The sequence below is a fragment of the Rhinatrema bivittatum genome, chromosome 1 (assembly GCF_901001135.1).
Source record: "Rhinatrema bivittatum chromosome 1, aRhiBiv1.1, whole genome shotgun sequence".
Taxonomy (NCBI): Eukaryota; Metazoa; Chordata; class Amphibia; order Gymnophiona; family Rhinatrematidae; genus Rhinatrema; species Rhinatrema bivittatum.
This window is the reverse complement of record NC_042615.1, coordinates 121,018,992-121,046,826: the sequence shown is the minus strand read 5'-3', so window position 1 is coordinate 121,046,826 and position 27,835 is coordinate 121,018,992.

The window sequence follows — 27,835 nt, the reverse complement described above, 5'->3', positions numbered from 1 at the left end:
AATTCCTAGCATTCTATTTGCTTTCTTGGCTGCTGCCTTACAGATTATCCATGATGATGCCTACATTCTTTTCCTGAGTGGTGACTCTTAGAGGTAGATCTTTAAAAAGTACGCCGGATTTTATAAGAACGCGCGTATCTTATAAAATCCGGGGTTGGCGCACGCAAGGCTGCACAAAATCGGCAGCCTGCTCGCGCCGAGCCGCGCAGCCTGCCTCCGTTCCCTCCGAGGCCGCTCCAAAATCGGAGCGGCCTCGGAGGGAACTTTCTTTCCGCGTCCCCCACCTTCCCCTCCCTTCCCCTACCTAACCCACCCCCCTGGTCCTACCTAAACCCCCCCCCCACCTTTGTTGGGCAAGTTACGCCTGCTTGAAGCAGATGTAACTTGTGCGTGCTGCCTCGCATCCCCCAGCACAGGCCGCAGTGCCGGGGGACTTGGAACCGCCCTCCTGGCCTGCCCCGAACCGTCGCCACACCCCCGGACCCGCCCCAAACTGCCCCCTGACCCCGGACATGCCCCCAGACACGCCCCCTCCCGCCCCTTTTACGAAGCCCCGGGACTTACGGGTGTCCCGGTGCTTTGCGCGCACTGGCGGCCTATGCAAAATAGGCGCGCCATGCAAAATAGGCGCGCCTATGCAAAATAGGCGCGCGCAGGGCTTTTAAAATCTAGCCCTTAATGTTGAACCTTGCATTCTGTAGCTATCATTTAGATTGCTTTTCCCTATGTGCATCAGTTTGTTCTTGTCTACACTAAGGGGTTAATTTTCAAAAGGATTTACATGCGTAATAGCCTCTCTCAACTCACCTGTTAACGATGCTGGTAGTCATTTAGCCTTCTTTCCACCTTTTGTAATGTATAGAATACATCTGGCCTCGGCTCCCAAAAAGTTATTTTTAAACAACATCCATGCCTGCTGTAAACCCTTATCTTAGCAGCTACTCCTTTAAGTTTTTTCTTAACCATTTTTCTCACTGTATCATAATCTCCCTTTTGAAAGTTAAATGCTTTTGGAGTATACTTCTTTAGTGTTTTCCTTCCATTTATTAAGTCAAATTTGAGCATGTCATGATCATGTTTGCCAAGTGATCTCAAAACCAAATCCTGTGTTCCACTAAGGACTAGGTCTAAAATAGCTCCCTCCTTTGTTGGTTCTTGTACTAGAATTTATTTCATCTAGGAACTTCACTTCCTTAGCATGTCCTCATGTGACATTTACCCAGTCAATATGGGGATAATTGAAATCACCCATTATTACTATGCTAATTATTTCCTTAGCTTCTCTAATTTCTGTTAGCATTTCATTGTTTGCTTTTTCATTCTGGCCAGGCAGATGGTCTTACACCCAGTATGCTATTTTATCTCTCTTTTCACATATAATTTCTATCCATTGGGATTCTATCCATTGGGATTCCATTTTGTTTCCTGTAGAACTTTTATCCTGTTTGACTCATTGCCCTCTTTAATAAATAGTGCCATCCTTCCACCAATTTGATCCATCCTATCATTGCGATTTAATTTGATATCACAATGTCCCATTGGTTATCCTCCTTCCACCAGATATCTGAAATATCAATTATATCTACCCCTTTATCTAGTGCTATATATTCTCCCATCTTGATTTTTAGACTTCTAGAGTTGTATACATAAATTTCAAAGAATTTTTTTCTTTAAATTAACAGCCTGCATATCAGTTGAGAAGGGTTATTTAGAATCTTCAACTCTGCTCATTACTTAACAGCAACTGGGCAACATTTTCATTTATTGCAATATTTCTATCAGGAAGCTCTCTCTGTTGTATTAGTATACTTCAAAAAATATATCATTCCAAACCATGTGACCCTGAGAAAATGTCAGTTTTCCCCCCATAATCTAATAGAGCATCCAGTAACCTCCAGTTCAGACATATATTATCTTGATGCCCTCGAAACAAAATCCCGGTTTCTTTCTCTCCTATAGGAAAACAGGCCAGCTCATTTCAATTTAGATGAAATCCCAGGGAGGAAAATATTCACTTGAGCTAGTGAATGGTAAAGTTCCACAGATAAAATTCAGTGGAACAAACCCATCTAAGTGTTCCAATGAATGTAACTTTAGTCAGGAAGTAGGGGTGGGTAGGAGGACAAATGTAATTTCATTTTTCATTTCGTTTTAGGGGAGTTTTTTCTCCATGAATTTCATTTTGTGTAATTTTTATTTCATTTCTTTAGTTTAAAAAAATGAAATAAACACTGATTAAAAAAACCCAAAAAACCAGGGCCTCTCATACCCCACCCTCATCTTTCTCACCCGAAAAAATGCCAGGACCAGGATCCTCCTAGGCCACCACCTACCCGATGCAGAGATGATTGGTAGACAAGGATTAGGCTCCAGCCAAAGCCAAGTCCTTGCATGGGGCCTAGTCTGAGGCTACGGCGATCCACCACTGCCTAAGCCTCTACAAGGTCGAGGCTTTGGAGTGGGCCTAGGCATGGGGGGTAGTTGGTCCCAAAGCTTTGGCCTTGTGTAAGCTTAGACCTCAGTAGGTCACCACGACCTCTTCCTAGGCCCAACACAAGACTCAGGCTTGAAAGCTTATGCCAGAGACAGGACCAATGCCTGGCGCTGTGGCTAGGCTCAGAGACTGGGTCCTAAAGCCAGAGACTCAGCCTGAATCCTGACCTAATGCCAGAGCTTGGCCTGGAGGCTCGGTCCCAATGCCTGGGCCTCAGCCTAGAACAGGGTTCCGGCCTGATGCCATGGCCTGACCCAGAGGCCTGGTCCCAATGTCAGGGCCTTATCCCAGATTCAGGTTCAATGCTGAAGTTTGGTCTAGAGCAGTGGTCCCCAAACCTGTCCTGGAGGGCCATCAGCCAGTCGGGTTTTTGGGATATCCACAATGAATATGCATGAGAGAAAATTTGCATGTTATGGAGGCAGTGCATGCAAATTTTCTCTCATGCATATTCATTGAGGATATCCCAAAAACCCGACTGGCTGGTGGCCCTCCAGGACAGGTTGGGGGACCACTGGTCTAGAGCGTGGGTACCAATACCTGATGCCACAGCCTGGACCAGAGGCCGGGTTCTGATGCTGGGGCCTTGGCCCAGAACTAGGCCCAGTGCAGGGTCCAGCCCAGATGACGGGTCCCAATGCCTGGGCCTCAGCCTAGGCCAGGGCCCAGATCCAGGCCCAACACTGTAGCCTGGAGGCAGGGTCTGATCCCAGGATTTCAGCCCGGAAGCATGCCTGACAATGGGGTCCACCCAAAGGCTGAGTCCTGATGTCTCAACCTCAGCCTAGGCCAGGGCTCAAATCCAGGTCTGGACCTTGGCCTAGGCCAGGGATGAGACCCAAGCATGATACTATGACCAGGTCCTGATACCAGGGCCTCGACCCAGACCCAGGCACCATACTGGGGCCTGGCCCAGAGGCTGGGACCTGATGCCTGAGCCTTGGCACAGGTTAGGCCCAGGCCTCAGAGCTACTCTTCTGTATCTTCTTTCTTTGGCACTTCTTCACCAACTGACACCATCTGTTAGGGTTGTGCACCAGAGTTAATTAACTCCAGCGCAACCTCCCCAGCAGAAAGTGCCATTTCAATGAACAACAGTTTAATTAGCTCCTGTACATCAAAATGTCCTCTGCTGGGGAGGATGAACCGGAGTTAATTAACTCCTGCGCAATTACCCCAGCAGATAGTGTCAATTGGAGAAGAAGAGCTGAAGAAAGAAAATGTAAGAGAGGAGTTCTGAGGCCTGTGCTCTGGACCTGGGCCTGATCCTGGACTGAGGCCTATGTGTTTGGACCTGGCCTCTGGGCAGAGACCCCGGCATTGGGACCTGGCCTCTGGGCCAGAGCCCTGTGTCGGGCCTGAGTCTGGGCTGAGTCCCTGTTGTTGGAACCCAGCCTTCAAGTGCAGCTGCGGTGTCAGGCCTGGGTCCTGGCAAAGGTCTTAGCCTCCAGGCTGGGCTGCAACACCAGGCCTTTGTCCAGGCCCTGGTCTAGGCCATGGCAGAAGCCTCAGGCCTGTGACCAGCCGAGGCCCTGGCATTGGGACCCGGCCTCTGGGCCAGGCTGCAGTGTCAGGCCTGGGCCTGGGCCTCGGCTTAGGATGAGATACTGATGTTGGGTCAGGTCTCCAGCAATGGATATGGATCTGTGCCAAGGCCCCAGCATCAGGAGTGAGACAGGAAGTGACATTGGATTTCGAAAGTATGGGGTTTGGGGGTCATTGGAAAATTCATTGGCTTGGGCGTTTGCTTGGGTCTTGGCCTATTTCCTGGGATTGAGCCATGGCCTAGGCCGAGACTCCAGCATAGACCCTGGCCCCTTCTTCAGGTCGCAGTCTATGCCTTGGCGAGGCCCAGTCTGGAAGCCTAGAGCAGGGCTGTCACCCCTGCACCCCTGCTTTGGGTCTTGGCCTACTCCCCAGGCAATGCCCTGGTTTTGGGCCTAGGTTTAATCTCAACCGGTGACTTTATTCAATAGGTTTTCAAAATGAAATGAGATTTTAACAAAATTTATTTGGAATTTAACTTGTTCCGTTTTTGAAAATGATCCAAAATGAAATAGGCATTTTTGTTTCATTTCCTATTTCATTTCTCCTGAATGCCCATTCCTACCTAAATATCAATGCTTGCAAGATAAAATGTAATTATAGCCCTGGCACATTTTCATCACTTCCTCTTTTAACCTGGTTAAAATGTGTGACAAAATTTAGCCTGACAATGAAGGGAAAATATTCAAATCTTGTTGTTTTTTTTTCCCCAGGAAGCTCATAAAGATATCTGGAGGACAAATCCTTTTATTATCAATCTCAGGAATGTTATAGCACATGTCGTTATCAAGCATTCCCAAAGCTATCCAGCCATCTGTTGACATTTTGTATTTTTAAAGCTGTCTCTCCATTGCTTTATGCTATTCATATTGACCTGGCTCCATTTCTCACCTAGTTTTCAACAGGGGAAAAAGGCCTTTAATTTTTAATGATATACTAATTATATAAAAATTCATATAATAAATGTTGTCATTACCATGTACAAATTTCTAAACCAAAAAAGAGTTTGGTTTCTAATATATTCACATATTTTTTAACGCACACTAAGGAAGAAACTAGGCATCATGAAATGTTCTCACATCTCCTTGCATTGTTCTTTTTTTAATGTTTATTAGTTTTATGTTTTATAGAAGAAAAACAATTGTATTATTAAAATCCACATAACATTATACTACACATTATTAAAACATTTTTCAACTTGCTTTATCCAATTTGCAAAATAACAGAGCGAGGAAAGGAGGAAACCTTTGATAAAAGAAAATCCACATTTATTCTGAAAGAAGACAAACATACTTTTAGGTTCTTAGCATTTTTTCCATAGACATAAAATAGGAGAAAACCTTTAGTAAATAACCCCCTTAGGTATTCCATTCAGTTACCAGACATACCAATCAATGCAGTCCTTTTGCTTTGGTTTGCTTTGGTTTGCTTCAATTTATGGGAGTGTGCCTCAGCTATAGAAAATATAAACGATTCAAGGGTTGGGCCCCACAGGTCAGTTCAATGATATCACAGTGCTGGGCAGGTCTGGAGAGAGGATATACCAGAGGAAGGAACTCCAATGCAGAAGCGCGCAGGACAGGCCCCGAGGAACGCAGAACTCGGAAACAGGACTCATGATGTGCTAACGCTGAGACTGCCCAGAAGAGAAGGGAAGCGTGGAGACAGGATCTCTGGTGTAGTAGCATTGAGACTGCCCTGAGGAGTGGGGAAGTGTGCAGACAGGGTCTCTGGAGTAGTAATGCTGAGGCTACCCGAGGAGCGGGGAAGCGTGGAGACAGGATAACTGGCTAGTAGCGTTGAGGCTACCCCGAGGAGCAGGGAAGCGTGGAGGTTGGTGTAGTAGCACAGAGGCTACCCCGAGGAGCGTGGAAGCGCGGAGACAGAGTTCCAGGAATGGAAATGCAGAGCAGGCCCTCAAGGAGCGGGTACCCAGAGCCAGAGTCCATGATCAGAGATCCAAGGCAGGAACTGCAGGTCCAGAGAACAGAAACAAGCACCAGAGTTGCTCAGGGAACTCATTGCCAAGTTGGTTAGCGAAGGTGCTTAAATATCTGAGGCTTGTGATGTCATTAGCCGGGGACGACCATGGATTTCCCGCCATTGGACCTTTAAAGGGAGGACAGATGGTGTGCGTGCGCACCTAAGGAGGCCTGGAGTAGGAGCGATAGTCGGCGGTGTCCCAGACGCAACGTGGGGCACAGAGAGTCAGGAGGAACATGGCAGTAGCGGCTGGCCACAGCCACGAGTTCACCAGGCGTGGAGAGCCAGGCATGACATGACGTGAGTTGTGTCAGCCGTGGACGGCCGCAGCTGACGGTCATAGCAATTTCAACTAGCCTGGTTCTAATTTGGTGGAAAAATCAGATATTCTCCAGATCCCCTAGGAAAGTCCATCCAAATTATGTTGGTAACTATTGGAAAATAAGAGGTAATCCTGCAAAAATCGAAAAAATCTAAAGCATATTTGACAAATTGGTAACATCTGCTTCAGGTTCTTTAGATATCTAATGTAAATTTCCAAAGACATACCACCAAATTCCCTAAACCAGCTCAAACACACAAGCAACTTTTCAAAATCTATTTAAACTTATATAGATAAGAAAAAATTCAAACATTTATTGGAATCTGTTGTTTTTCTGGTTTACTATGACTCTGTTGGTTTTTGGATCATTTCATTAGTAAAAGGTGAAAGATTTGTTCGATCTAAAGAGAAACCAACATCATTCTGTGATTTAACTTGGGCATTTTGTAACGTGCCACTGATGTGACTGCCATGCTGCGACTTGTGTCTCCTTACCTCCTCAGCGCCATGAAGCCTCCACTGCTACAGACTCCTTAGGCATGTATACACACCTGCAACACACTGCTATCAGTTCCTCAGTGGGAAACCTCTCTCTCTGGCTAATTAAAATCCCACTGGACAGCATGCCAATGCCTCAGCAACAGGTCCTCCTGCCTTGCAATTACTGTTGCTACTTCCATTCCTTTTCTTGATGTTCCTGTGCTTCCTTGGTGGTTCCTGTTCCTGCCTTTGTCCTCCTTTGCTTGGTTTGTACCCTTGTCCTGCCCTCCATGCCTGTTCTCTTCCATTTTCCTTGTTGCAGTTCTCGTTACCTTGTCTTGTTGGTCTTGTCTGTCTCATCCCTCAGTGCCTCCTCGTTGTCCATCTTATCTTTCTTGGCCTGACTTCCAGGTTCTGACCCTTGCATGGATTCTAACTTCTCTGGTTTGCTGCCTGCCATGACCCTTGACCCAGACCCAGATTCCATCTTCTCGCTGCCTGCCTCAACACTTGGACTGCACCAAGATATTAGGGATGTGCAGAGGGACGCCATACGTTGCATTCGGGATTCGTATTCGTCGGGGGGCAGATACATTGCATTCGGCAAGGGGGCCCCCCGAGATGTTTATGCCCATGAGACATCAATAAAGGCGACGACCTTGATAAGTATGACATAAGACTAACAGTGGGTCGGAAAAGCAGCAGGGGAGAAGGGATTTTAAGAAAAATAATACAAAATAAAAAATATCTTTTGACTTTAATAAAAGAATAATAGACGGAGGCAAAAGACAGGATAACTGCAAAATCGGTTATCCTCATCAATTACCTCCGGACAAAATTATCACCACACAAGGTTTCCCTTACACGTTTGAGTTGGTGAATTAATTGCATCAGTAGCATGGGATCTTCTTAGTGTTTGGGTACTTGCCAGGTTCTTGTGGCCTGCTGTGCCATGCTGGGTCAGACCAAGGGTCCATCAAGCCCAGCATCCTGTTTCCAACAGAGGCCAAACCAGGCCATAAGAACCTGGCAATTACCCAAGCACTAAGAAGATCCCATGCTCCTCATACAATTAATAGCAGTGGCTATTCCCTATTAGTCTTAAATGTGCTAGTTGCTAACTTCATGGAATGCCCTCTAGTCCTATTATTCGAAAGTGTAAATAACCGATTCACATCTACTCGTTCAAGACCCCTCATGATCTTAAAGACCTCTATCATATCCCCCCTGAGCCATCTCTTCTCCAAGCTGAACAGCCCTAACCTCTTCAGCCTTTCCTCATAGGGGAGCTGTTCCATCTCCTTTATCATTTTGGTTGCCCTTCTATGTACCTTCTCCATCGCAACTATATCTTTTTTGAGATGTGGCAACCAAAATTTTACACAGTATTCAAGGTGCGGTCTCACCTTGGAGTGATAAAGAGGCATTATGACATTTTCCGTTTTATTAACCATTCCCTTCCTAATAATTCCTAACATTTGCTTTTTTGACTGCTGCAGTTGCTAATATAAGATCTCTTTACTATATAATTCATGTTTTTATTGATATAAGTTTAATATAAACAAATATTATTTTCTTGGGAATTTGGAGTATGTATTTTATTTGGAGTTGATTTTGGCATGATAGAACCTTTTGTTTGAAGGATTCAATTAGAGCTTTGAGGTATTTATTCCTATCCTTTGGGTCAGATCAAATATAGTAGTATTATGTAGCTTGGCTGCATATAATGTACTTTTTTGTGTGTGAAGGATGGAAATTGGAGCTTTGAAGGTAACTGCATCTTTCAGTTGGTTTTCTGTATACAGATGTTTGTTGGTGTCCATTGTTGATTAAGATTGTAATATCTAAAAAGTTAATTATTTTCTAAAAGGCAAAATATAATTGTATAAACATAGATCTTTTGGGATCCAATATAAAAAAATGGTGCCAATCACTGTGGAGGTTTTCTACCTCAGAGTAGCCAACTTGAAGGCCTTAAGAAAGGGGATCTCTAACAATAAATCTTCTGAAAAGTAGAAAAAAAGCAAAGTGTAGTGGACAGGTTATTACCAACAACTTAAACATACATCTATACTCCATTGGAAAACAATGTAAGCTCTTTAAAATTGAAATGATCCCTTGGAACCAAGGAGTATATTAACAATTGCACAGACAAATTTTGTGCTAACTGCAATTTAGAAAGAATTATTTTGGTAACCTCAAGAGAGATAGTTACAATAATCTCTTCTGGAGAAGATGACAGAAGAGTTTACAGAAACAAATGAAACATTATCTATGTGGTACCCCTACAGGTTGGCCACTAGATGTCACTAAAACTTTAATATCATGAGCCTTTCATCCCTCATCATACCCTCCCATTTGGAGGACTGTGGTTGGATGCCTCAACCCTATTTATCCCAGCCATTTTAGAGCTCTGTGTGATCAGATTCAGAGAGCCTCGTAACAAAGAGGATGTTTAGGTTTTAATATCTGGTGAGGCCTCCCAGCCTCACCCTGAATCTTCAGTTTGAAGTGATATCTCATTGAGCACGCCCTGACACAGGATCTGTCTTAAATTAATTACAGAGAGCTAGATGTTTATGCCTGATTAACTTTTGGGGTGAAAGGGCTCTCATCTAGAGGACTGAAGACCTATGAGCCCACTTTAAACTCTAGGTGAGGCAAGCACCAGTGACAGATCCTGCTGAGAGAGTCAGCATTTTTGGACCTGAGCGTATGGGAAGGTTTTTTAAGATCCACCCCTCTCTAGGTTGCAGAGCTGTGGTAGCCTGATCCCCTTTAACTATTCCCCAAGAGAAGTCCTCAGTAACAACAGCTAAGGAGAAAGAGCAAGACCAGGAAACCCCAAATGGATCTCCACACTCATGGTACCAGGATGGGCTGGGTGTCCAGGAAGGGTATGGATTTAAGTAGGACTGCTTTTGCAGTTAATGTGGGAATCCCTCCAAGAGGATTCTTGGTTAGCCACTGGGTGAGCTTTGCGGAATTAAAATCACCATGGGGGTTCAGTTGTACTCCGATGCCTAAAACAAAGGACACCTACCTACAGAGAAATACACTTGTATCTACAGTCAGAAGTAACTTTACTCTTATGTACTTTAATTCAACTATTACCAATCAGTAAACTTTATTTTAACTCCCAGAGCCTGGTCCTGTCTGATTTGTCCCAACATCTCACCCCTTGGGATGCAGCTACTATTTATACACATTGAAAGCCAGACACCATGGTCCAGGAGCTTCCCCCCATAAAGAGAATCTGCCATGGGATAGAGAGTCAAGCATGGGATGTAATTTGCTAGCCAGAGCAGCCCTGAAGAAAATAAATATGTCTGTGTGCCCTTAGGACTTAAACCTCCTCAGTAAGGTTTATATCTGAAAAGGGCATCCGGCATTTCAACCAATCCATATTGAAGAAAGCAGATTTAGTTTCATTCTGTACCTGGAAATTCATGGATAATCTAATTTTTGCATGAGGTTCTTAATTAACATGCTAAAGTTTATTGTGTTAATAGTATTAAAAACAGCTTACAAAAATTCAAGAATATTGAGGTCAATTCACAAATGGCTGTTTGGACTTCCATTTGCTGAACAATGGCCGAATATAGGTATTCCAAAAGATCTACTGTTGAAATACAGTATATTCAGCCACTTTTCTTGCTGTTTTGAAGCTTTTAAAAAGATATTTGGCGTGCATGGTAGAATCCAATCTGCCTTTATCCCCATGCACAACTAATGATTAATCGCCCTCATAGCTTTTATTTGCCCGCATCCAATAGCGCCATCATAAAAGGTGGTGCTATTTGGTGCAAAATTGGCAGCAAAAAGGGTTCTTTTTTCACTGTCTGCAATGTCTTCGTGGTGTCCGCCCCAATGCCGCCCCGACTCCTCCTGTTCCGGCCTTGACGCCGCCCCCATTTAGTGATCACATGTGAAAAGGGACTTTTTGCGTGTGATCGCTTTGGAAAATGACCCCCTTAGTTGGGTCCAAAGACAGGCTGAAGTCAGGTCTGGTGGCAGGCAGGAAACACTATGGCTGGGTCAGAGGATGGGGCAGACAGCAATCAGGAGATACCAGAGGCAGGCTAGAGGTCGGGGCAGGCAGCAGATAAGACATGGTCAGGTCCAAGGCTAAAGTCAGGTCCAGGTGGCAAGCAAGAAGAGATCCAAGTCCAAGCAGAGGTCAGTACCGGGGGATCAAACTAAGGGAAGACAAGGGAAGACATGGAAAATGGAGACATAGTTTAGGGCAGGTCAAGGCAACCAAAGACAAATGCAACATGGGGCAAGGCAAGACAAAGAAAAAGCAGGGACACAAGAACAAGACAGGGACACAGGAACAAGTTAAGAACACATGCAACATGCAATATAGGCACAAGGCAATACAGGAGACCCATTGCTGAGTTGTCATCTGCTCCTTAGAAAGAGCCTAAAATAGAGGAAGGCCAATGATGTCACCAAAATGTGCCGGGGCTGCTTTCCCAGGGAAAGTTAGGAAAGAGGAGGTATGGTGGACTCTTGAGATGCACTCGGTGGCAAGTGGGACCTGATTGCATTACAGTCGCACTAACTTTCGATAGTGCGCACTAACTAAAAAATGAATTTTATCTGAAATTTCTTTAAAAAAATCAATCGTTTTTCAGTTCTCCCCAACAATTCTGAATTAGGCAATTTTGTTGACATTGCCTAATTCAGAAAAAACGATTGCACATCCCTAATAATCACCAGTGCAACACAGATGCAATCCATAACAATTTTTTTTGTTCAGAAACAAAACCATCTAGTTATCACCAGTTCAATCGCCATATATTTGTTTTATCACTTTTCTAAACATCCAAATGTTTCCAGTGTTTGACTGGGAAAATACAGCCAAGTAACTACTTCTTGAATAGCCTCAGAGTTCTTAAGTTTCTTCAATCGTTTTTCATTTGCTCATCAGACAGGATCATAGTGTATTTTAGCTAAGAGGCAGCATACAAAACTCTACTTTTAAGAGAACTCACTGGAGGCAAACTGCTGGCTATTCCAGCTCCCCCTTTCAATTTAAAGCAGTAGTGAATTAAAACAAATCTCCCTAAATCCAGTAGTCAGCTTTACTTTCTGTGATACAATCACTTAGAACTCTAGCCCTCTAGCTTGCAGCAGTGCTTCAGTAAAACAAAAAAAAACCCCACAGACACAAAATGCCACAACACTTCAGCTCCACACAATGTTCCCTCTTTTTGCATATAGTTGTTTCACAGGTACTTAAGCCTTCTGATAAGCTTATCTGGCTCATGCTTTATTTTCCTAAGTTCCCAATAACTAATGGCTTCTAATCACTGTTTTTCAGAGAAAGAGGACTTAACTTTACTACTGGAGCTGTTAGAAAGCAGGTTCTAGCTCCTTTCCCTCAGAGGCTTCCTCCATGCTTTGACTTTGGGGAGGTTCAGGTATTCTATTGATTTGGTTCCTCCAGCTTCCCCTTCATGACCCCTGCCTCTTGCTAAAGTTTCCTTATTTATGTCATTTGGTAGCCAGCTTCTACTGGAAGCTGATCACACCCTGCCTGAGTTACTCCCTACTGATTGGCCCAGAAACTACTTTGTGGAGACTTCTGGGAAATGTAGTCCTACGAGCAGCTTAAGCTCTCTTTTACAAATTAAAGGAACCCTGACCAGGAAACTATAATCTTCTACCATTTATTTGGTGCAGGGACTTAAGCATACCTCTTGATCATCACATCCTGACACCACTCACTGTGCTCTTTGCCCAGTGTCTACCCCCAGTGCTTCAAAGGAGTCCATTTGCTGCTCCGGGTTACAATCTTCCCCAGGCCAGACCCTCTGTAGTTCACTAAGGTGTTCTTATGGAGGCTTCAACCTTTTTTCAACTTCCCCCCACAGTGTCTTCTGAATCCTCTGCACTATATTCATGTATAGTGCTGCTCTCTGACCATTCTGCAGTGGCTGCATCTGGGTACTCTGTAGAACCTTCCCCTGGCCTCTTTGCAGCAATTCACTCTGGTCTCTCTGCAGTATCTATGGCTGGCTTCTCTGCAGCACCTCTCTCTTGTCACCTTGCAGTGTCTCTCTCTGGCTCTTTTACGCTGCATTCCTCAGGCCAGTCTGTGCGGCTTCCAACAGGCCACTCTATACTGTCACTTTCAGGTCATGCTATAAAGCTCCAAAATGAGTTCACTTGCACATCAGTTTCAGACACTGTAAGTTCTTTCACCTGGTTTTCATTCTCTTGTCTTGCACTCTGTTGTGTCTGTCCTTGCAACCTCATTTTCAGTGGTGTGCTTACTGGTTCCATGCCAGGTTTTCCTGTCACACCATCCACCAGTTCCTCTCTGGCCTCAGCACCTTTGCTACTATTATCTTCCTAGGCACTTTTGTCATTCTGGAAGGTAAAGCACCCATCATGTGATTCATATTGCTGCTGTGCTTCCTCTGCTTTCAGCTTTACATCTACCAGACTGGCAGTTATAAGAACTCAGCTTACTTCCAATTCTTTCAAGAGATACGCCCAAGCGTATCTCTTGAAAGAATTGGCACTTAAGGGTATATTCTTGCAGTTGTTTCCATCCTTCCTGGAGAATTTGAATCACTGCTTGCATTTCTTGCTCAGCCATGCTTTCCCAGTGATAAGGCTGACTTTCTTGTGAGCCCTAGTGCAAAGCTACTGGCTTGTTGCTGAAGGGTCATGCCCTGCTTCAACTCACAGCAACTCTGGTAGCTTCACTTTCTGGAGGGACCAAGCCCTGTTCAAACACAGTCTGTACAAACTGTTCCTTTATTTTTTCGTCTGAGGAAAAGGTAAAAAGAAAAAAAAAAACTTACTACTTGTCCAGCAAATAACTAGCTTTAATTCCCCCAGTAAGCAAGTGGAGCTTTTCTCCTTACTTCCAAAGAAACTTCTACAGCTGATATTCTTATTTGGGCACCAAAATTCAGCTATCTGTATTAAAGACATTTTGTTTTCTCTGTGCTCCTTCCCAAGTCATAGTCTGTACATAGAAAGATAGAAACATAGAAATGACGGCAGAAGAAGACCAAACGGCCCATCCAGTCTGCCCAGCAAGCTTCACACATTTTTTCTCTCATAGTTATAAACTCTTTAGTGCTTGGTGCACCCTTAGCACCTCTGTTTTTATTTTTATTTTTTTTTAGCAGGCATAACACAATAAAAATACATTTTATTTTCAGAATTTTCAGCTGGAACAGAGTCTGGGGATGCAGCAGTGTATGATATACCTTCTATATCTGCAGGTACTGCACTACTTGCAGGGCATGACTACTTCCATTTGCTGAGGCCCTGAATGACTGACTGTACTGAAGGATTTCCCTGAATGACTGACTGTACTGAAGGATTTCCTCTCAAATCCTGCTGTGGGTTTCTCTCTGTTGAGTTGCATAGAGCAGAAATCCCCAAACTGACACCATATGTGGGATAGTTGAGTAACTTTCTGAGGCTGGAGGTATATAACACACTGACTCCAGTCTTCTTTCATAAAAAATTATACTTCCACTAATTCCTTACAACAGAAAGGATTCAGGAGTTGCCTTCTCCTGGAGATGTGGAGGCCTCCTCTTCCCAGCTGGGCTACACCTCTTATCTTGCCCAGTAGGGTCCTGCCCACAAAGCTGTCTCCTTCTATGGGTTTTAAAGTGGACAGGCATCTAGTCTGGTCCCACACAGGTTAAGGAGTTATAGTAGGACCACTTCTTTACAGAGTCATATTTACTAAGCATAGACACAGAATGGAAGAAAATCCTTAGTGAATCAAACACTAAATAAGATACAGATATGCTGATCACTTTTAGAAGTCCAAGACGGCATCATAGTAATACATCTAATGAAAACATAGATACAAAATGTACCATTGAAATGTAGAGTAAAGAAGAAGATTTTCAGGACAGGTTGTTCTAGTTCTGGTTTTATGCCATTGCATGCAAGGATTTGTTCTGGTTTCCCTGTTGCATTTCATAAGAAAGCAAAACTAGAAGTGAATACAAGTAGTAGGGTAAAACCAAGAATGGATCATCCTGTCCTGAAATTCTGGAGCCAGTTGGTAACCATAAAGGAGAGGAAAAACCTAATTATTTTCACAAATTGGCAACCCTGATTTGTTTATATCTGCCAATGGTTAACTCCATAAGTATTGGCATATACCCTTTATGATATCAGTGGTATGCACAGCATCCTATCTTAAAAGGCACTATGCAAGTCTACAAATATGATATCTGTGTTATAGGTAATGACAGAGTGGTAGTAAGGGTGGTAGGGATGAAAGCAGAGCTCTCTTTATGCTGAAACCTTTTGCCAAGGCAAAGAACTGGGGACTGAGACAGAGTTTAAATACCCTTCAGTCCTGACATCATCAATCAGGGCCGGGCCAAATTTTTCCACCGAGGCCCCTTGAAGAGGCGGGATGTTCTGCACACACACGCCTGGGGAGAGGCCTGCAGGGAGGAGGATGGTGGCGTCCAGAGCAGCATGGGAGGCATGCCGGCAGCCAACTCTGGAACGGAGTGTATCGCGCCAGCAGGGAGAGGCCCCCCGCTGAGCATCAGAGGAGGTAGGGGGAACCAGCTGTGGCCTGCCGTGACTGGGACCCACAACAAAAAGTCATATTTATCGTAAAGGTCCAGGAAAAAGAAAGAATATCCTCAGGGATCTGTTGCTGGTTTTATTGCAGGCATCTATGGCAGAGAACATCAATGCCTTTCTTTCAGAAAGGAGAGAATTAGGCCATTAATACTGTTAATATTTTACCCCAAAGTTGTTTGCTATCTGTAGTTCCTGAGTTTTCCCTTATTAATGAAAATGAATCAGATTGAGATTTTCAGAATTGCTGGACCAGCCTGCCAGCTCACTCCTGAAAATGGATTCATTTGTGGATCAGGAATTTTCTCTATGTTGATGAACTTTCTGAACATGTGGCAGGACACTGCATCAAGCTGCATAAAGAGAGAGCACAGATCCATACTACTGATTTAAGACTTCAATTGTAAACTGTTAAACATAGTAATTTGAAGATCATAGAACCAATAACACTGAATACAAAACATGAGGAGTGGTTGCAGCAATTGTGTGCAAGGTGGGAGGAGGCCAGCGGTGTGATAATAATATGGTTATCAGGGAGATGTCAACATGGTTTGTCTAGTTTCTGCTTTTATTACCAGCCTCAATATTACCCTGCCAATCAGCAGGACCCTGTATCTGCCTAAAGTATCCAGAAATCTTTAGGAAAATAGATTTTGTCCTTACTTATTCCTTGGATAATGGCAGCACTGTCATTAAGCACAACTTGTATAATATCTATAAGCCTATTATCTAACTCAAGAGGATGTGAGATCTATTCCTACAATTCTTACCCTGGAAAGTAAATGTCCCCATCCTTGATACACCCATATAAGAGGTGCTGCATTCTGGCACTTGATGGCTTTCTATATAGACCATAGGCTTTCACTAACTACCCAAACACTAACTATGCAAACCTCCATGCCCCCTTTAATATCTAAGCACCATTGTTCTAAAATACAACAGTGCTGAAGCCTCAGCATGTCAGGGAACCTATTCATGGCCTTGCCACCACCTAACAAATATAGGTATCTCCACTTCTACCATTAATGCTATGCCACCTAACAGCTCATTTGAAGCTGCACATTGTACTCTAGAGTTTAAAAGCTGAAGGAATTACATTAATGCTGTTTGTTTTCTTCACAGATTCTACCAGCTCAAAGGAGGAGGAAGAAGTGTCAGCAGAGCACCTACAGCTGGTACAGTGGTGGCCACCACTGAAAATCAGCAGGCAGCATCAACCTCTAGCCACTCCCCCATAAGGGAGGTCCTTAGCCAGCACCTGCTGGCATCTCTTTACCCTTCCTGGTAGGGCCTCCTCTCTGTTCTGCCCAAGGACCTTGGGAAACAGTCCTCAAGCTACCCAGCCATTCCTGGCTGAAGGAGGCTAAGATTCCTCTCAAAAGCTCCCGCCATCATGAACAGAGCAGTGATTAGCTGTAGAACCTGCATCAATGGCAGGAGCATGCCTGCTCCAGGCCAGGAACCAGAGTCTGTGGAGGCTTTTGGTCAGGGGATGCAGATGATGGTGGAGGAGTTGCAAAGGAACAGACCTGATCTCAAAAGACTGGTTGCAGTGGTGGAGCAACTAGCCCAGGCTCAAGAGCAATACATGACAGCTCCTAAGCTAACGGGTATGAGGTCACCACCACTGCCACCAGCCTCCTAAGCCTTCCAAACCTGGCCTCCCAAGGTCTTTGATCCATTTTTTTTATGTACATACTCTGCTCTCTAGTCTGTCCCACCCTTGTCCAATTTTATTTTTTAAAATTTATAAATAGTGGTACAATTCTACCAATAGACGACACAATTGAAAAAACATTAAATCTAGCTAACATGTAACTAGACATAATTAAACAACTACTAAACCAAATGGAACTGGTTATCAACATTGACAAAACTGAATTCCTTCACCTTGAGAGAAAACATACTAAAATCATTCAAACACCGATAACCCTAAGAAATAACCAAAAAATTGAGCTAGCCGAAAAAGTACGGAACCTGGGAGTAATGATGGACCCAGAAATCAACCTGAAGCAACACATATCTATAAAAGTAAGAGAAGGCTATGCAAAACTTATGGTCCTCAGAAGATTGAAACCATTACTCACACCTGCCCACTTCAGAACAGTATTGCAAACACTTATCTTTTCCAGCACTGACTACTGCAATGCACTCTTACTAGGACTCCCAAGCACATCAATAAGACCACTCCAGATACTTCAAAATACTGCAGCCAGAATACTGTCGGGAAAAAAGAGGAGGGACCATATAACCAAAACTCTAGCAGACTTACATTGGTTATCCATCGAATACAGGATAAAATACAAGGCCTTATGCACCATACACAAACTAATATATGATAAAGAAGCAGACTGGCTAAACACAGCCTTACGAGTACACGTTCCACAAAAAAACCTCTGCTCAGCAAACAAAGCACTACTAACAATCCCTTCAGTAAAGTCAGCAAAATTAACCCAAGTGAGAGAAAGGGCTTTATCATTGGCTGGGCCCATACTATGGAACACGATGCCCCCTGAACTCAGATTACAGAATAATCTCAAAACTTTTAAGACAAATTTAAAAACATGGCTCTTTTAAAAAGCCTTTACTAAAGAGTGTGGCGGGTAGAGAATGAAAGTACAGGGTAATGCAGATGAGAATGAATTTACTCAATCCTACATTTAAGAAGTAATATCTCAAAGAGATAGTAACTCAATAATATACCTGGACTTGACCAACATTACTCAAAAAATGATTTTATTTATGAAATTGTAACCGAACTTTATTGGCACCTGTTAGAATGTACGATATCCTACATTTACTTACCTTAGTCTATGTGTCTATTTGTAAACCGTTGCAATGGTATATAACTTAGCGACGGTATAGAAAAGTTTTTAAATAAATAAATAAATAAATACAATATTTTTAAAAAGTTTACATTTTGATATAAATAAGGTTTTATTTGTGTTATTCAATTAGTATATTTGTCTGTGTTATTTGCTGCATTCTATGGTTCATCTCCTACAACATTAAAATCCCTTTAAGGTCTTCCTATAGCCAAAATTCTCTGACCACCTCCCACAACAACCTTCACCACTGGTAAGGAATCTCAAACTAAATTGATTTCAGCCAATCATCAAAGCTTGTCTATCACCTGAAGTTGGGTTGGAAGTGTTTTTCTCAGCTGTTTTCCATCCAGACATAGTTAACAAGGCAAAGTGTTTGTAGAGTAGAAGAAGCAATAGAGTCCCAATCAAAACTCTGGTTAGACATAGAGCATATATAAATTAATATAATATAGATAGTGTATAAAAAATGATACTGTTCCAAATGAAGAGAAATACTGGTTCACAAGTAAAAAGGCTGATCCTATGATAAAAACCATCCAGGCTGATGAGGTATTCATCCACAAATGACATGCTAACCTAACATCCAAGATATACCTTGTGGAGATGGAATGATAGCATGGCATCGGGGATAGGCGGATCTGATTCAGGACTTTAGCCACATTGCTAACCATAAGAAGAAACAATGGACCAGATCCAAAGGTCCATGAGCAAATAGATCCTTGCAAGGCCTGAGGGACATGGTCAAAGAAGAGATGCAGGGTATGCAACAGAAGATGCAAGGTATGTGGCAGGAGCTAAGGGGCATTCTTGAACAGATGGAGGCCCAGACAGCAGTGTGAAGGATGATGCTGAAGAGGATATTCCCCTACCAGTTATAGCCCCAACCATCCCCACAATATATTATAACCCCCTCTTGATTATAGGTTCCTAATACAAGGGTCACAGCAGAAGTTCCTGGGGCCAATGTATCCCAGATTACTCTTCTCTCTCATTCACACCATCCAAAATTGCAGTAAGTCACCAAGGGGGGCGGAGTTCAACAGGCAGGGAAGAAGACAAGTTTCTGGGGCCCTAAGCTCCTGGGGTAGGTATCTTGTACAGTCTATCAAAACCAGTCTTTCTCCAATTTGTACTCATGTAGGCAGACCTCTTCAGTTCAGCAGGCTGGTTCTTGAGACTTTGAGTGGTGTTCAACCAAAAATAGTTTACTACAACATATAAAAATAGATTCCAGGAAAAAAGATGAAATCATCAAAAAGAAAAAAAAAAAAAAGGGTTGTTGCTCCAAGCACCAAAGTCTCTCCTTTCAGGCTCAGAATCTGAATCAGTGTCCAAATCTCCAAAACTCTTTCTAGTGATGGGAAAGGAAAAATCTATCTTGTCCTTTTCAGAAGAAGGCAGGGAGCTAGTGGTGGAAAAAAATACTCCCTCCTTCAAAGAAGATGACACAACAACTCAGTTCTTACATCTTCTTTCTCAAAGTCACTACAGTCTCCACTTTTACTGAATGCAGGGCAAAGTAACAGGCCAGGCAACTGTAAACCCCACCTTGACTTGCAGCAAGGCAAACAAACAACATCCAATCCTGTCCCTTCAGGCAGGGGGGGTTCCCTCATGAGCTTTGAGCAGGTCAGAAACAAACCAGCTCTCTAAAAAATTAAAATAATACACTCCTCAGAACTCTCCTGTTTATCCCACTTGTGCAGAAAGAAGGAATATTGGGATTTATGAGAACAGCGTCTTCCACCACAATCAAAAAATTACTTTCAAACACACCTTCGTCATGTTCAATCCAGCTTATAAAGCAGAGCAGTGACTAATCCCACAAACAAGGGGAAGAGCCAACCAAATGGGGAGAATCCATAAATGCAAACTCTCCCAACAGATGGAAAAAGGCAAAAAAAATTTAATGAGCAGTAAAGCCTTCCTTACAACATGATGCTTCCATGAATGCATTCCCCTAAAACCTGGGCAGCATCACCTCTCCAGGCCAGCATTCCACTTGCCCCAAGGGCTTTTCCACCAATTCTTCTACCACCGTCCTTAGTGGTTCAACCTCATCTTCTGCCAACACCACCAACTGCAGTAATGCAGCTTGCAACATCACCAACAGCACCACCACCACCAGAGGGAGATGTTCTTCCCTCTCCATGGCATAGGTGGCTGAGAAGGATAGGCCCACCTCTTCTGTCACCCTATCTGTTCAGCTTTCACCCTGCTATCCAGTCCAACATGCCACTGCTATGAAATCCCGGATCCTCCGAAGGTAGCATGAGTGTGATACGACTCCACTGCAGAAGAACATCAGATTGGGCCAAGGCAACAGAACCTCCCCAACCCCAAAAAAGAGACTGGCTAAGGAAGCCCAAGAAAATGTTATTTTAATCATCATCACATTGAACACTTCATGTAAATAAATGCACCTTCACTTTCTAACTAATCTTTTCACACCCTGTAAATAAATGCACCTTCACTGTCTATAATGGCTTTGCATCAAAGTGTTCCCTTCCTATATAGCCTACTGTTGAGTATGGTGATGCATCTCCTGCAAGTCCTCCTGACTCTTGTGGTGTGCCTAATCCTCCTCCTGCTCTTCATCTAGATGATCTTCTAAATCCTATGGATGAGACAAGTATCTTGTTTTGACCAGGTTATGAAGCATGCAGCAGGCTAAAAAAATCTCACAGACCTTAAAAGGGTTATAGAAATGTGTTTTGGACAGGTTGAAGGTTCTCTCAGTGACTGCTCCTGTTGTCGCTAACCTCTGCAGCAGTCTGTGGGTTAGCTAGCAAAATCATGAGGTTGTGAGTAGATATCCTCTATTACCTCTAGGTGAGAACACAGAGAAGAGCAGTTAGATATTCTTTAGTGCTGGGCAAGAGGGTAGTTTCTTGATCGAGGTTGAAGCAGTCTTCCTGGGACAGTGTTTTATGTCTACTTAGATATGAGAGAGAACCAAAAGAAGAGTTAATTATAGTGTGGAGGGGGAAGCAAGTGCATTCCTACTTTAAAGCCAGTCCCCAGTGTTATGCCCTACCAGGAAGTGGTCATGAATTTCTGGAGGCAAGAGGATGAAGGCATCATGATTGTATCCCAGAAACCTTGGCATATTATCCAACATTATTCCCTTGGCATTGAAGGCCACCTACCTATTGAGGGACTGGAAGCTCTTGCAGTTGCAGTAGATGGCTTCATCTCCCCTTGGTGCCCTTATAGGGACATGAGTGCAATTGATAGCCCCCAAGACAGAGGGAAAACATATAGCACTGTAGAATTCAGTTGTTGCTGTCTGCTCCAAGGAAAAGATATATATTGGTGAGTTTTCCTAAGAAACTCTGCCAGGAATATAAGATTTACCATACTGGGTCAGACCAAAGATCCATTAAGCCTAGTATTTTGCTTCCAACAATGGCCAATCAAGTTCTCAAATAACTGGCAGGATGCAAAGGGATAAGTAGTGGATTTCCACAAGTCTACCTTAATAATGGTTTATAGACTTTTCTTCAGAAAAGTGTCCCAACCTTCTTTAGACCCAGCTACTCTAACAGCTTTCACCACATCTTCTGCCAATGAATCTGAGTTTAATTATGTGTTGAGTAAAAAAAAATAAAATTCTCCTACTGGTCTTAAATGTATCACCTAGTAGAGATGTGGTTCGGTTTTCGCCCTATTTAGGAAATTGAACGAAATTTCCTAATTCGTTGTTGTTTCGGAGCCTCCAAAACACGACATAAACGGCGTTGTTTCGGAGGCCCCGAAACCGGAAACGAAATTTCCCCCGAAATTCGGGGGAAAATTCGTTTTCGGGTTTGCCTGGGGAGAGGGGCAAAAATTATTTTTTTTTAATTAAAAACCACCCCAAACCACCCCAAATTTAAATTAATTATAATACACCACCCCCCGATCCCTCCCCAAGACTTACGAAGATCCCTGGTGGTCCAGCGGAGTCCCGGCTTCCATTTGCCATGCCCTCTATGCCCTAGTTCGTGCCAGTGCAAGCCGCGCGCCAAAATGGTGCCGAATAGCCCGAACGACCATGTCACAGGGGCTTTCGGCGCTATTGGTCAGCCCCTGTCACATGGCCATCGGCGCCATCTTGTGCTCCTATCATGTGACAGGAGCTGACCAATGGCGCCGAAAGCCTCTGTGACATAGTATGGGCAAAGGCTATCGGCGCCATTTTGGTTACTGGCAGCCGAAAACGAAATCGCTCTCCGACCCTTGCTGGACCCCCAGGAATTATTGGCAAGCCTTGGGGGGGTCAGGAGGGGGCTCCTGACCCCCCCAAGGCTTGCCAATAATCCCTGGGGGTCCAGCAAGGGTCAGAGAGCGATTTCGTTTTCGGCTGCCAGTAACCAAAATGGCGCCGATAGCCTTTGCCCATACTATGTCACAGAGGCTTTCGGCGCCATTGGTCAGCTCCTGTCACATGATAGGAGCACAAGATGGCGCCGATGGCCATGTGACAGGGGCTGACCAATAGCGCCGAAAGCCCCTGTGACATGGTCGTTCGGGCTATTCGGCACCATTTTGGCGCGCGGCTTGCACTGGCACGGACTAGGGCACGGAGGGCAAATGGAAGCCGGGACTCCGCTGGACCACCAGGGATCTTCGTAAGTCTTGGGGAGGGATCGGGGGGGGGGGGGTTGTATGTACTAAAAATGTTTGGAAACGTGTTTAAATGCTTGGGGTGGGGTTTTTTTTAGCTTCGTTTCCCGGTTCGTTTTTCGGCCCGGTTTCGGGTTTCTCGTTTCGTTTTCGGACAAACGACCCGAAAACGAAACGTGAACACCCGAATTATACCACGAAGTATTCGAACCGAAAAACGACCCGGCAGAACAAAACGAAGCACATCTCTATCACCTAGTGCCTTCATTGAATGTCCCTCTGCTCATTACATATGGAGGTGGCATACTGGCTTATTACAGTTGTGACCCATAGAGTTGTATGGATGATTCAAGGACAAAAAATGCCAGGATGGTAGTGAACTTGATATGTACTGGCAAGGCTTGAACCCTGCAAGTGGAAGGGTTCAGGTCCTGCTCTGACTGCTGGGATAGGTACAGATTGATTTGATTTCCTTGTTAAATCTGAACCAGCGTAAGGCTTACTCCTCTGACAGATCCAATAATTGTGCCCTAGTCCTGTATATTCTCTGTAAGGGGTACCTCCTCCTTCTTATGCTCCTCATTTGTTCTCAGTCATTATAACATGAGTTCCCATAAGCCCATTAGAATCATTTTGAATACAGATTCTCCACCACTGATTCCCAACCCCCAGTATAGCCCTGTCTGTTCCAGGTACACTCACTTTTACCCCTCAATATAACCTACTCAGTCCCACTTAACCTCCAGTATGGACCAGTCTGTCCCAGGACATTCACTGCTGCCTCCTACTTTGCTGTCCTGTCCACTCACCTGGAGAAAGCTATCCCACCAAACACCAAGTAGGAAAACAGAATGAATTTTGAAATTGTGTGCGTAAATGAGCAATAGTAAATCCACGCATAATATTTTCATGCATAAGTCATTTTTAAAATATCTCATTATGCATGTACATGCTAACCACACCCTGGCATGCCCCAACATACCCCTTTTTTTTGTGCATACTTTTATATGTGAAGGTATATATATATGTATGCACGTGTTACACATTTATAAAATGCAGATTGAAAGCTGATGCATCACACATACTCATATATGTCCTTTTTTGCACTGTCTCTGCCTATATATTTCAATGTTATCAGAGTATATCTATATTCTAAACTGACTATCCAAAATCCTCCCTAACTAATCCCTTGCCTAAGTGAATCTTGCCCAAGCCTGTCTGCATCCAGTTCTAGTTTGTTTGTCTTTGGAACATGTGAGTCCATTTCTCTTTCTGTCCTGGCTATTCCTGACCTGCACTTCTTCATGGGAATTATCTTGCCTATGAATGTTTTTTGTTTCTGTTCACTGAACCTTCTCTGCCCCTCTGGTTACAAGTGTTTTTTACATTATAGAGATGTATGCTGGGCCTATTAATTCTGTGATAAGTTAAGGTCTGCCTATGTAAGCTAGACCATTGTAACACGCTGAGAAATTCTGTGGCTCTCATTCAACTTTGTTGTGTGACCTCTGTGAGTGAAGAATGCAGAAGAAATATTGTATAGAAGGGAATACATGGGGTTTTTAAATTTCATCTTTGTCACGTGCTGGTCTTTCAGGCCATCAATTCTTTTTTATGTTCTGCCACTTGCTAAGGCATCAGTGGTTTGTTTTCTGACAGTAATTAAGTGATTTTTCATATGTGCAAGTGCTGGGGTTATTCCCAGTGATTTCTTGTTAACCCTGGGGAATAATTATTGAAGAGCATTCACAGATGGGATGTTGTCCGGTATTTTTTGCCTGCTTGTCCTCCGATTGTATTGATGTCACAGCATGTATGTGTTCAGTGCGGTTTCCCTACGTTTTTCTACAGGTGGCTGGTGTCACCTGGGCAACTTTGCAGGAAGAAGTATTAATCGGACCTATGCATAAGGAAATAAGACAGCTAATACATTCCAGGGCTCAGAGTAGGGTGGGCATGAAATGCTTTATTCTGGGGCCAGTTTTCACTAAGCCATGCTTATGTACCCATGTACATGTTTGAAAATTTTCAAAGGAAAAATTTGTTAACACATTTGCAGGTTAAAAAAAAAAAGTATCTGCATACTTTCTCCTTGCTATATCAGCACATGGAACCATGTTAAGTGGGACAAACCATGGACCTGATTTACTAAGGCTTTTCTCCCATTCTGTGTCTTTGGGAAAAATGCTTAGTAAACGAGGCCCAGTGTGTGTATATTTGAAATTGCCTCTGGGAATACCCACATGGAAAAATATTTATCCTGGGGTTCTAGCAGACTAACTCTAAAGGTAGCTGGCTAGATCACTTTGCCCTCTCTATGCTCATTATTGCCCAGTTTGCCACTATTCAGCTATCCACATAATCCCTGCCCCCCCCCCCCCCCCCCAGTCCTGGGGATATGGTTAAATGAGGGGAGTTTAATAGCTGGCGTGCATTCGATTTTTCAAATATAGGGATGCTGATTTACTCCTGACTGGACCCTGCAAAAATAATAGGTGCAACAAGGTTTGCTGATGCAAACGCACCTGCACACTTTGCAGCTATTGAATAAAATGGAAAATGTCATAATGCCTCTGTATCGCTCCATGGTGAGACCGCACCTTGAATATTGTGTACAATTCTGGTCGCCGCATCTCAAAAAAGATATAATTGCGATGGAGAAGGTACAGAGAAGGGTTACCAAAATGATAAGGGGAATGGAACAACTCCCCTATGAGGAAAGACTAAAGAGGTTAGGACTTTTCAGCTTGGAGAAGAGACGACTGAGGGGGGATATGATAGAGGTGTTTAAAATCATGAGAGGTCTAGAACGATGTGAATCGGTTATTTACTCTTTCGGATAGTAGAAAGACTAGGGGGCACTCTATGAAGTTAGCATGGGGCACATTTAAAACTAATCGGAGAAAGTTCTTTTTTACTCAACGCACAATTAAACTCTGGAATTTGTTGTCAGAGGATGTGGTTAGTGCAGTTAGTATAGCTGAGTTTAAAAAAGGATTGGATAAGTTCTTGGAGGAGAAGTCCATTACCTGCTATTAAGTTCACTTAGAGAATAGCCACTGCCATTAGCAATGGTTACATGGAATAGACTTAGTTTTTGGGTACTTGCCAGGTTCTTATGGCCTGGATTGGCCACTCTAGGAAACAGGATGCTGGGCTTGATGGACCCTTGGTCTGACCCAGTATGGCATTTTCTTATGTTCTTATGTTATTGACAATTGCCCCCTTTGAAGACAGTTTTCAATGGGACCCAGCCAACTAACTGAGGAGCTAGCCAGCTTGATCCCATTGGGTTAAAGTATCACCCTGGGATTGTGAGAAAACTTAGCCAGTTTATACTGACAATTCAGTGCAAGCCAGCTAAATCCCTCAGCTAAACCTTGTTGCAGGGATAACACTGGCAATCTGACTGGCTGGGCTCTAACTAACTAGATGAATGAGTTAATTTCCAGTCACAAGTTAGAGTTTTCCAAATTGCCTCCTTAAAGTGCTATTTATGCGCATAATACATTGCAAATAGCAGAAGCAATATGCTTAAGTTAATAGTGAGATTTACATTCTTGCTTCTTCTCATTACAGATCTTTTTCAAGGTTGGTTTATCTAAATTAAACCAGTATTCAGTTCACTTTTATAAGCGTAAGAGTTCAATCAACAAACTAGTTATCTGTTTCTAAAAAGCAGTAATTTTATTTGTTTCTGTTATCCAAAATAAGTTTAATTTTCATACCTTGATGACTGAATTTGACAATTTGATTTTCACTATAAAAAATTGTATTTGAGTATTTTATCAACTAAGTACAGAGAAGACTTTTTCACTTCTCTGATGTTATTTTTAGATTTTGGGACAAAATATATGTTTATTAGAAAAGAATCTACAATAACAGATCAATTGCATTCTGAATCTTAATCTGACTGCAATGCCTTGTTTCAAAGCACTTTCTCAGGATTTCATTCTTTGAACTACTAATAGATATTCATTGAGATACCAGTGCATTAAAATCCCATGAAAGGATATAGTGCTTGGGTAATGGGCAGGGAGCTGGAGAGCTGGAGAGCTTTCTGTTTAGAGGAATTAATCAGTTTGTAAATCAATTTGATTGTCATAGGTTATTCCCTAGAATGTGGCTGAACACCCAGCAGACTGTAGAGCATAATTCAAAACAGTTTATCACAACTGGCAGGTTTAAGTCATGAGAGACCAAAAACCAGCATGGTAAGCAGAGTCAATTACATTTTACACAGGTTACGCTTCATATGGTAAGATTCAGGAACGTTGATTGAAGACATAGTATTTGTTTAGTCTTATTTCTCATCAAACTGATACCTGAAACATTTTTCAGATTTTTTTCTCATGTCTACCTCATCAGTGTCTAACCCTGTCCCCAACCCCAAAAGTCACAACCCATAGAGACTACCCAAACTAGGAACCTTTCATATTGAAGAATTTTTAAATTTGGGGGATTTAAACATTTTGGGATTAAAATGTGTTATATAAATATACAGGAAATAATACATAAAGCTAGAACAAATACATTTTTTGCCTTATTTCCTAAATGGAATGTTTAAACTAATTTTATAAGATCTGCACTCTTGTGTCTGTTTTTCTTCCCCCTGCCCCACTTTTTCAAAGTCTGTCAATACCACCTCTCATTTTTGAGCTTTTCACCTGATATCATTTTCTGACACATAGTAGAGCATCCACTTGCACTTAGCCCATATTTTCATGTGTCTTGGTCCCCTCCTCCAACCTTCAATCTTAGAATCTCTCTTTTCTTACCTCATTTTCCTATAGGAAAACAAGCTTGTTCAGTTCAGTCGAAATTTGAGAAAAGTAAGAGCACATTGAATGCTGCCTTGTCATTGGTTGGCATTAAGCATTATAAAAGCTACCGTGCCATTAGTTAGTGACTGGTCATGAACTAAAGAAAGTTGTCATAATGATAAAGCAAAAAAAAAGATGCTAGGCATCTTGAAATGTTCACATA